Here is an 11,799-nt window from a genome sequence, read left to right on the forward strand (position 1 = left end):
TCTTACGTGTATCGTGACCCAGCTTGTGTATATTGCGCGGTACTCAATGTACTCGCTTTTGAGTGTATACGTTATTGTACTTAAATAGCGTAACACAATATTGCACCCTAATGGTGTTGTTGTTTACTTTATAGTGGGTTGCAGTATGTTCTGCGAGATGCTGGGTTTTCATAAATGTAAGCTCTCGAGTGGAAGAACCCTTTTCTTTTTATAGTGCGAAGAAGTAGCCGGCGCCGCTAAAGCGACGTGTAATCTGTCATTTTTTATTTGTCTCGCAGTTCTTAAAAAGAAAGAAACTGGCAGTTTTGGGGATAAAACCCCGCATACTTGGGTTCGGCAGCGCAGTGCGCTGACATACTTCGTCACCAATTCCCTTGAAAACACATATTTACATATACAAATCACGAGAACTTAGATAATGAGAAATATTATTACGCATACAAATCACGAGAACTTAGATAATGAGAAATATTATTACGCATACAAATCACGAGAACTTAGATAATGAGAAATATTATTACGCAACGTTAACCTGCTGCTACGGATCGGGAAAAAGCGTTCGGGCCATATTAAAGCTAATTGCGCAGCGCAGTGGAGCCCATGATTAAAAAATATATTATCGAGTTGTGTCCATATTTGCAAAAGCTCTGCGACTTTTCTTTTTTTTTTTTTTCTTTTTTGCATTAGCCTGCACGACCAATTCCAAAGTCTCGTAAGCCGTACGACACGACAAACACAGCTCCCAGGCAGATAGTACACACGTGGGAAACATAAATTGTTCGACGATGATAATTCCTGGACAAGGGAAACAAGGGGAACAAAAACACAAACACAAATCTCCGAACTCAGCTAGGTGACTGGTACGTGACCTTTGTCCGCCTTGTTTCCCTTCTCTGGGGATTATTTTCGTCATTCTTTTCCAGTTCGTTTGCACCTTAGCAATATTTGCATTATCACAATAACCTTAAAATGCAAGCCGTTCATCCTTGTTGGTGTTATACTGGTGGCAGCCTTTAAACCCGGTTTGCTTTACTGACGTCTAAAGGTCCATTCACTCTGCCCAGTTTTCTTACGTTAAGTTACTTTACGTATAAGTCGCTGAAACATTCGTGTCTCGAATGTCGCGTGTCATACTTTCTTCTTGAACTGGTAGCCTCGCTTAATATGAAGCACAGAGTTTCCGGTGCGTAATATTTCGTAACGTAACTTAACGTAAGAAAATGGGGCAGAATGAATGGGCCTTAACTGCTGGTTAGCTCAGTTGGTGGAGCGTTCCACAGAAAATGACGGATTGTTTCAGTCGCGCACCATTCACCTAGCAGTGTTTGGAGCTTTGTGTTTGTCCTTTGTCCCCTTTAATCCTCTTTTCTAGGAATTATTATCGTTATTCTTGTCCAGCTCACTTGCACCTTTGCATTAACTGCATTGTCACCAAATGTTCAACCTTTTTTTATGCAAATTATTGCTTTTGTTGCCAAGCTCCTCGTTTTTTATGTCAGTGAACAATAGTGTATGTCTGTTCGCCAAACGTGGGCCATAATGCCCGATTCCCACTAGAGCGACAAGCAGAAACAACCGACACCGACAAGCCCCAAGCACGCGGTCGGGCGAAAGCACCTTTGGCAGGCTTGCAGTATCTCGGTGCTAGAGAAGTAAGCGAGCCTGCCGAAGATACCTTCACGCGCTCGCTGCATGTGCCTGACGCGTGTCGGTGGTGGTTGCTCCTGTTTGTCGCTCTAGTGGGACTCGGCCGTAAAGGCGCGCTGGAGTGACAGCCGAGCGCTCGCGGCCACCGCGTCTCTGATGTCGGGCTTCTCCGCAAAGACACACCATTTGCGGTGAAGCCAACTTTCTGCATCAGGTGTGCTCTCCAAAAACAAGACTGAAGTCCCGTTCACGGAGTTGCGTTTGACTGCGTTACTATGGCGTTGCTAGGGCGTTGCTATGGCGTTGCTATGGCGTTGCTATAACGACCCTTACGACGATCCAATGGGGAAGCGCTGTGCTGCACGATGGAAGGCAGCGCGACGCAGACGACGCAATTGTGTGAATGGTCCTTGACGCGTGAATAACACAGGTCCACTGACAACCCAACGATGCTTACTTTTTTATGGTCTCAAACGCTTCCGAAGCGTGTATGATACACATAAAGGTTGCACCTTTGCTTTTAATGTGTTATTAAGCGACTAGTCACAAATGTCTGCCCATGTATGTCACCTCTAGTTTAGCAAATTTTCCGCAAAACTTTAGCTGAAAATCGACTTCACGTCACTTCTGCACCAATTCAGGATCGCCGCTAAATTTAGAGGAATCAGGTTTCACGTTAAATTTAGCGGAAACATGACGTCACGTCACCTTTGCACCAATTCAAGTTTCTCCGCTAAATTTAGCGGAATCAGGTTCCCCGCTACATTTAGCGGATAATTGACTTGGCATGACCTATGCACCAATTTAGGTTCCCCGCTAAACTTAACGGAATCAGTTTCCCCGCTAAATTTAGTGGAAGATTTACGTCACGTGGCCTATATGCACCGATTCACGTACTCCGCTATATTTAGCATGGAACCGTAGACTTGCCCGTTTGTGCAACAATAAAGGTTATCTGATTCGTAGATAATCACCCCTGTGGTTCCTACAAATTCGCCTCCACAATAAGTTTTTCACCAAAGGAAAAGTATAGTTATCTCGCGTTTTTATTTGTGATTCGTTAATCGGCCTTCTGATTAGCTAACGTCGCGATCTCATTAACAGCGGCGCGATAATAATGTCTTCGGGACTCTCCCCGTGTTTCTTCAACTTCCAGTGACTACGGACGTTAGTATGACGCGACGCACAAATTGAGTACAAGGGTCGTGTTAGAGTTAATTTCGCACTAGCGTCCCATCAGTCGTTTTGGTGGACACACACACACCCCGCTTTACAACTTCCTCTCGACGTATTGATGACACCATCAAGGGGCCATTATTCAGCTCGGCAAGCGCCTCGTCGAGGTATGTACAAAGCGTAGACCCGAATAACGCCCTCGATAGAATAATTCACCACAATAATGTAGTTGTGAAGCCCACCCAACGAATGAGCGGTTGTTTGCTTCTTCGTCAGCGTCAAAATTAAAACGAATCGACAAAAATAAGAAGAAAAAAAGTCCTATCCGCGGCGAGAGGCAAGCAAAGGGGGTGCCATTGAGCAGCACGTGAATGCAGTTTTGAACAAAATACTCGGTAAAAGTGTTTAAGTTAAGTTACTAAATACCAGCGTCATAAAGTATTTAAAATACTACTCAAATTACTTTCACTGTAAAAAATCTTGCGTAGAGTACAAATACTTAGAAATGTATTTCAGTTACTTTTGAAGATACTTCCGCATTGCTTAATTTGTATCGAGGTCATTGACGACGACCATTATGAAGCTACGTAAATCTGGGTTACCAGAATGGTTTACACGCAACAACACAAAGGGGGGAAAAGAAGTATCATAGGGCTATTTTATGCAGTCCGACTATAAAGAGCAAAATATTGTCACGAATGACAAATGATGAGGCGGCGAATAACTGAAGAAACTGAACGTTTAATGGGGCGAACTTGTTCCCAAAACAAAAGAGAGAAAGGCTAGCGTCACAGGCGTCGATGTCGGCGAAACAGCAGGATCGACCGCTTGGGCGTGACTCACGTAGAACATTTGTAACTCGATCAGACGACAAAATGCTCGAACTTACCAGAATGTCAAGTTGAAGAAATAAACATGAGAGAAGTCCGCTTTCTGGTATCGAACCCGGAGACTCCGCGCGAAAGCAAAGAGCGGTAACCATTCGGCCACGCGCTCGCTGGGCAGCGCGCGTGGCAATATCACTGATAGATCTGTTACAAAACATTTCTGGGACAACAAGAAAGAGGTCGCTTTAGCTATTGGGGAGGAGATCACACCGTGGCGCACCAATTGGTTAACTTCAGAACTAGATGGATGGGGACAACAAATGCAATGGCTCAGCGCTCGGCTGACTTAACCGAACGCGGCGTCAGCGTTCGGCTGGAGTTCGTGTTCTCCGGTGAGGGAGAGGAGGGGCTCTTTTGTTACCACTCCGGCGTGCATGAACAATGCAGCATGCACGGTGCCCAGCTGTAGGACCGTTCTTCGAATGACAATTCGTCACACGACAACTGGTAGCAGGGCTATTCGTCACATAGGGCAATTCGCCATAGGGCGGTTCGTCACTATGACAATTCGTATAACATTTTTTTTATAATTTTTTATGGGTTCTCTTACCTATTGAGAACAGTTTTTTAGGTGAGTGCAATTACTAGTCACCATTTTCATTAATTAACTTATTTTTTCCCACACCCATGAAATTAGTTTGTACTAATTTCATGTAAATCAATGTAAATGTAAATCATGTAAATCAACCGCGTAGTGTATTATGTACAGCCCGTGTACTCTCTTGGCAGCTTGATGTCCTCTCGGCAGGGTGGGAGGGTATAATTAAATGTTGCCCGTTGCCTTTGTCTTCGAATGGTCCGTCGTAGAGTTGACGTACAGGGCAGTTGTAACGCAGCTACCGAAGCTACCGAACACTTAAAAATAGGTCAATGCTAAGAATTGCGTCGGGTTATAATAACTTCGGTGACGCTTTTCGTTCCGTATAGACAAAGCGCTATTTCAAAACTCCCGCTTTTCAACAAGTTGTCCGTATGACGAATTGCCCTGTGCGACGAACGGCCCTTCTGCGAGTTGCCCTATTACGAACTGTCTTTCGACGAACGGCCCGTACCCCACCCTGCCCAGCTCAGCACAAAAGATAAAAGTGGGTCAAGTTCGCATCCTCTGACGACTGCTTTCGCGGGAGATCTGGCACTTAATGTCACTTCAATAATTGATGGTATCTTTTTATTACACTGTGCCCCGCGCTCTATTAAAAAAGATTACACGAACATGCCCACAAGGCCTGTGGGCAAGTGCAGAGGCCTTGTGTTTGGTAAACACCGAGGTGTGGGGGTGACAACGGGTCAGAGCGCCTCGCCAATAGTGATATCGCTGAATATCACATCGTGCGGCGCACCTCAGACACATCGTTTAACTGCAATCCATATTCCCTATACGAGGAGTTCACTATAAACTATAAAAGAACTTGAGACACGGATATGAGTGAATGGATAACAAAGAGAACCCTCATAATAGCCACGGCAGTGGTCGCACCTTCTTCGAGTAGGTTGCGTTCAGAAAAGCACTCAACGTTGGGGGACGCTTTGTTGGGATTTTGAGAGGTCATCCAGCTTTTAGTTCGTTTCCTGTACTGTTCTCTGCTTCTCAATGTTCGCTTACAGACAGCGTTCGCGAGAGCAATAAGTGCCGGACTGACAACACACACACAAAAAAAAAAAAAAACCTCGACGTTTTGCCTTAGGGGGGTCAAATATACAAAAAGCAAAACAAAAATGACTACTTTTTTCTGTGTGTCCACTTCTTATTTTCTTCTATTTGTTATTTCTTGACACTTAAGTCTGCATTGTTCTCGTATGTCGTTTCTCGGTCTGCTTGCGCCTCAGGGTGGCATCTTTACTTCCGAAAAACCACACCTTTGGTTTGAGGACTTTTTGGGGGGAAACTTTATAGGAACAAAAGGCGCCTTAGGCAAGGCGAGGGGAGAACCTTCATTGTACGAACTTAGGGCTGAAATATGAGTCACAGTCGGCAAAAAAGCGATATTTTCACGAGCTCAGTTAAAGTCACCGTAGCTAATCGGAGCTAGCAACAGGATTCGGTTGCTCGAAAGAGTGTTCACGTTTGCCCGTGCCACGCCTACCCCATTTCATACCGAAAAACTCGGAAAATGGCGGAATGTCGAAAATGTTTTTAAGATAATGAGTACAAGATACTCGGAATTGTAATTAAAATAGAGTATTAAATACTCTCCATCAAAGGTATTTGCAAGATACCTCAAAAAGTATTTAAGATACAGTATCTTGGAGTAGAGTATTTGACACAGGCACAAGTCTGCGTGAATGTGATACCCGGACTGGTGAGGATGAAGAGCTTGTTTCCATCGCAGACGCCATAGCGGTACGGCATTGACCGCTTGCTTTCGGACGCGGCGCGGTCGGCAGATGGTTCGCTATTGTTCCCGTCACCGGTGACACAGCATACGCGACCGAAACAGGTGTAAGTTTACATTTTATGTCCGAGAGAAAAAACAACTGGGGAAGTAGAAATGATACTAAAACGAGCCAACATAGGTGTGGGCGAGCGCGATGGTGTGCTCGAACCACTCGTTAGATGCTTTCACGATGAATCGTGTGGTATGTTGTATTACGTTCGGCTTTTCCATGCGAGCGTCTTTGTTTCGTCCTCCATGCGGGTTTCACTGGCGGGACTTGGCGCCAACGCTAATCCAATATTCTGCGTTTTTTTTTTTTTTTTTTTTTTTTTTTACCGCACACCTGAATTTTTTCCTCCGTGTCGTCCGTGTCACCTGCCGCGCTGCAAAGTTGATGAAATAAACCTTCTCTATGTTGTCCAAAACGAAAGCACGCTCGTGTTCATCATTCATCGTTCATCAAATCGGGTCCCAAGGGTCCCACATTCGAGCAAGTCTTGCCTTTCTTACGGTACCCGGGAAAGGGCCTCGGTGCAGCTAATGTAGGGCACACAGCGGCTAATGTAGGGAACACAGACTCGAGAAGTCAAGGCATTCACTCGTAGGGCGCAGCATTCCCCCTTCCGATCGCATCTGTGTTCCCCACATTAGCCGCACCAGCGAGGTCCTTTCCCGCGTCCTCGGTCGCTACGGGATTGCGGTGAATCATAAGCCCGTGTCAACAATCGGTCATCGCCTCCCCCTCCCGAAGGGTCGGGCTTCCAAAGAAAGGGCCCAAGGCTTGGTCCACCGCATACCATGCAAAGATTGCCCGGCCTCATACGTTGGCGAAAGTAAGAACTTCGCAGAGAGGCTTACGCGACACAGATACGATGTCCGGAAGAAGGATGTGGAGGCAAGCGCCCTCGCGGAGCACGCAGAAGCAGCCGGCCACGTAGCCGACTTCGAGGGAGGAACCGTGCTGGCCTTGGAGAGGAATTGGCGAAAGCGGCTTTTCGTTCAGTCTTGGTTCATCCAACACACAAAGGGGAACGTGAATCGTTCTTTGGGCTCCCTGCCCAGCAGCTACGTCTCGGGACTGCGTGACGTGAGCAAAGCACTCTACGTCCGTATGTGCATTTAAAGGTGTATCCACACGACGGACCGGGCCGCAGACCGATTGATCACGTGATGCGCGGCCCGCCCGGATGCAATGAGCATCCACACGGCGGACCAAAAGAGCAGACGACAGGGTGAACGGGCCGGTCTAACCCTCGACCTCACAGCTCCGCCAAACGCTTGCAGCGAGCTGCTTTGAGGCTATTTGTAAGGAGCCAAGATGGAGGTTGAACGAAAGTGACGTTTGGCCGCGGTGGCCCTGGCGTTGACTATTGAGGACGAGGAGGACTTAAGTGAACTGAAAAGGGCGTGCATCTATTGTCCCACAGAGCGGGGAATTGCTCCACGAGCGCGACGAAGTAAAAAGTTGCATCGTCGCACCATGCCGCCATCGTCGCAGAACAAAAGGTTCGTCTTCTTCGTCTTCAACAGTTGGCGCCAAAAGAACATGACTTTGGATTTGGATTCCAATCCAAACAACAAAAATCAGCTTGTTCCCAGACTTATCACTTCAATTATACTAAAAACGCCGCGGTCCGCCGCCAAGGTCCGGGCGAGAAAAGTCGCTTGGCATTTCTCACAAGCGCGGGCCGCGGACCGCCGGCGGACCTCGAAAACCGGTGACGTAAGATCACGTGATGCGCGGCCCGCGGACCAAAACAGCAATTTGGTCCGTCGTGTGGATACACCTTAAGCGACGCGTGTCGTTTTCGTCACTCACCAGTGAACAAGGAACCGAACCGGTCCCGAAACGTCGGGTAAATGTTTATTAAATATTTTGGTTAGAGTCCCTATTTTTCGCTTCATCGTTTCACTATTTCGCCAACATGTCGACGCCATTGTTTGTTTTTTTTTCTTTGTTTTTTCTTGCGCAATAAAACGTGCGTTGTTGAACGTTTACCCCACTCACCCCTACTTTTCTCCCGTTACCCTACCCCAAGAGTCAGTGACAAATGCGCCTCGTGCGCGTACAACAACGACAACACGCTCAGTGCCACGAGTTTTAATTATTCTACACGGCTTATGGCCAGCAGGGTAAAATGCCATGTAACGTCTTCAAAAACTGGCAGTGATCCTCGGGTTTGCTGTGTTTCATTGACAGTAATAATAACTGGATCACAAAAGTGCTTTCTTCACTCGCAGATCAGATATTTAAAAAATCTAGAATGTACGCTGTTTATAATTGTATTACCATTACGGTCATCACGTAACATCTACAACTGTGCAATGCCTCAAATGGCTGCTATTGAAGCGTTATCTGTCGACAAAATGATTTGCTATTTTAATTGCGCGATCTTAAGAAAATGACTTGTTGATGAAGATGATTTGACAAAAAGGTTTCCACTAAAGGGTTATTTTTCTAGTTTTAATTGTGTCTGAATTTTTGTTTTAGACTTATTTTTAGTTTTTAAACTCTGTGTCTCTTTTAGAATGCACCATCTCTTTTATTCCCGTTAACCCTGCGAAGACTCATAGTCACCCACACTTTTTAAGCTGGGAGTATTCACTTCTTCGTTTTAATTACCAAAATAATGAACGTGGTGCAGTTCCCGATTTCATATAAGCTTCGTAACGTCCAGGATGTGTATAAAAGCAAATGGGTGCAGGACTGTCCCTAAGTTTTAAAATACTGTAAACGATTTATTTTTCGCAGGCTCAATATTTCACGATTCAGGTCAAAGTTGAAGTTCTGGAATAATTCGCTGGTTGTAATTTTCGCGACGCAGTGGCATCTGAATATAAATTCCAATGTGTTTACACTTTACTGGACTTGTTCGAGGGACCTATTTTCTGCGAATTGTAGGCGATTCGCGAAATTCGCGAAAATTAGGTTCTCGCAAAAATGAAGTCGTTTACGATATACAGCAATCGGTATAGAGAACTAGTAAGTTTATTTCAAGGGAAGAAACCAGAACAACAATCGTGTCGTTGATTCTTCACCTAAAAGTGGGACAAAGAATTTTTCCTGAAGTTGTAATTTCAAGTCTTCAAACAATATGTAATTTTAAAACTTTAGCGAGCTAAAAATGAGCATCTTCACCGTGCTTTGCCCAGGACAAAAACAAAACTGCAGGAGGGCACTTCGCCTCTAAGAAAGAAACGCACTAACTAAACATATAAACCCCCGCTCGTTCCCCATCCGTGTAAGCGTGTCTGCATGGCTGATCCCATTTCCAGACACCAAAGCGTGCGGACGCGGAATGTCGAGCTCCGTCGGAGCGGTGACAATATCCCAGTCGGGCCGCGGTGATGGGATACCTTGTGTTGAGAGGGATTTCCTTGTTCATCTGCCACCACTGCCGACAGGATCTGGTGTTCTAAATTCTGTATTTTTACTCGGGGACGGTCAAGGACGTCCATTTTGAGTCGAGGACTTCCGCGACGCACTGAACGGTAGGAAGCTGCTGGCCGACGTGGTTTTGCTGGGCTCTTACCAGACGAATCACATGTGGCTAACGACGTTCAAAAGCAACGAGAGCAAGAAGAAGTTGGTAGAAGCCAGGGAACTTCTCGCGAAGGAGCGGCGTTGCCTCGTTTTTAAACCCAACGGCAGGAACATGCGTTTGAAGATGCACTGGTTTCCTCACCACGTGCCGGACGATGAGGTGCGTGTCACATTGACGCAGTACGAAAAAAGGTTTCCGAGGTGACAAGGAAAAAGTGGCGCGTCCAAGGACGTGAGCCGACTGAGTCGAATACGCGGACCGTTCTCGTCACGCTAAAGGCAGGCGTCACGGCCGAAGACTTACCGCACCAGGTGCGAATAGCTAGAAGGATGACGCTTGTGGTGGCGCCAGCCAGCGCGCCCCTCTGCCTCAGGGACCATCGTACTCGCCATACTCGTCGGGAGTGCCGGGTACCTCGCTGCTACCAATGCCGTCGTTTTGGTCACGAGGCTAACCAGTGCGTGAGGACGTACGCGTCCATTGCTCGGCCCGTAAGAGGAGAGGAAACATCCGAGTTTCTCAAGGACGAAGCGGAGGCCACTGAGGAAGAAGACTTTGCAACGGCACCACAAGCGACCAAAGGTGTTAAACATGCAACCTCCGGTGACGTACACCAGAAACTACCTGAAATTGCAAACCAAACTGTCGGTGCACCTGGCGGAGATGACTGCGCGAGCAATTAATCCCTCGGGACCGAGGGATCACCGGCATGCACGGACATCGAGGAAAGGGCGGACAGCCCCATTGCCCACGCTGGCGCCCAGGCTGTTACAGGGATACTGAACCGAAATTTCGTGTTCATGAAACAGGAATGGAGCGATATAGGTGGGACGCTGCAGGACCCGAAAACGCCACTCGTACTGCGATATCTCTAACGCAGTGGTTCTCAACCATTGATGTTTCGCGGACCCCTTGTGGATCGGCGCAGTTGATGGAGGACGCGGTTCGTGACGGGGGGAAAGAAAATGTATAGGTCAATTATCATAATGATTTAATATTTGGATATAACTAAGGCCTAGTGTGAAGTAGACTTCTCCCAATGACATACACGGGAGGGACCCAGCCCGCAAATCGGAACTTTTCTTCTCAATCTGAAAAAAGGCGACTTTTATTGCCAGGCTTGACTGAGGAGGCCGGGCTTCGAGGACCCCTAAAATGCCTTCGCGAAACTCAAAGGGGCCGCGGAACCCTATTTGAGAACCACTGCTCTAACGGATGGAAGTATTTTTTAGAAAACAAATGTACGATTGAACACGGCCGACGAGGCCGACGAGACATGTGACGTCACGATTCTCGTTCCCTCTCCTCCTCGCTTCGTCCCTTCGAGTTGGTGACCCGGAGCGGGCAGGGGGACAAGCGAGGCCGCTTCCCCTCATTCTCAGCTGTTCCGGAAGGATCGTGATGTCAGAGTCCTCACTTTATCGCACCCGTCCTTGAAAAAAATACGCTCATCCTTTTGAGATATCGATGTATGAGTGAGGTCTTGGACTTCGTAGAGTCCCGTTCAACGCTTCTGCGGCCTTATTTTGCAAAATCCAAACTTCGGTTGAGTATCTCTTCAAAAGGTCATGGGAGACAGAGCAGGTGGCGGAAGGCGCTCCCGAAGAGCCTAGCGATGTCGAGCAGCCTTGGAAAACGGTACCCGGGTGGTCTCCCCATGGCAAGCCAAAGCTGAAGGCCCCTCTACTAATAAAAAAGGATGGGGGGGGGGGGGGGGGGGGGGGGGGTCAGGGATGTAAGCCAAGGACTTCGTACTCAGTGCGGACGGCCTTGTTTGGCACAGCATGTAGATGCAGTTAAATTTGGGACTCTAAAGCGCGAAACACATGTACGACGAAACCTTCCGATCCGACGTGCGGACTGCCGGAATGACCTTGGGGGGAGAGGGTGTTCGTAGCATCGGAGAGCGTTGAAAACCCTCGCCTACGACCGTCGTATTGCGCGGTCGGACGTCGGATCGGACGGTTTCGTCGTACATGTGTTTCGCGCTTAAACGACGCGTGCGGTGTACATACTGTGGCTGTAGGGCCGGCGGAGCAGGTATTTTGGCAACCGGCCAATTCTCTTCGACGATTTCCTTTTCCGTGGCACGCTTCACTTTTCAAGGCTGAGTCAAAGTTAACTCCGATATAATTACAGTGTACTAGAATACGGGGTAGCGTTGGGACC

General features: G+C 47.4%; 1 pseudogene; it reads left to right on the forward strand.

The window, feature by feature from the left end:
• The first annotated feature begins 9,878 nt into the window (after positions 1-9,878).
• On the forward strand, positions 9,879-11,430 carry LOC115320732 (annotated as a pseudogene).
• Positions 11,431-11,799: the final 369 nt, after the last annotated feature.

Source organism: Ixodes scapularis, unplaced genomic scaffold (genome assembly GCF_016920785.2).
Source record: "Ixodes scapularis isolate PalLabHiFi unplaced genomic scaffold, ASM1692078v2 PGA_scaffold13__105_contigs__length_92229423, whole genome shotgun sequence".
Taxonomy (NCBI): Eukaryota; Metazoa; Arthropoda; class Arachnida; order Ixodida; family Ixodidae; genus Ixodes; species Ixodes scapularis.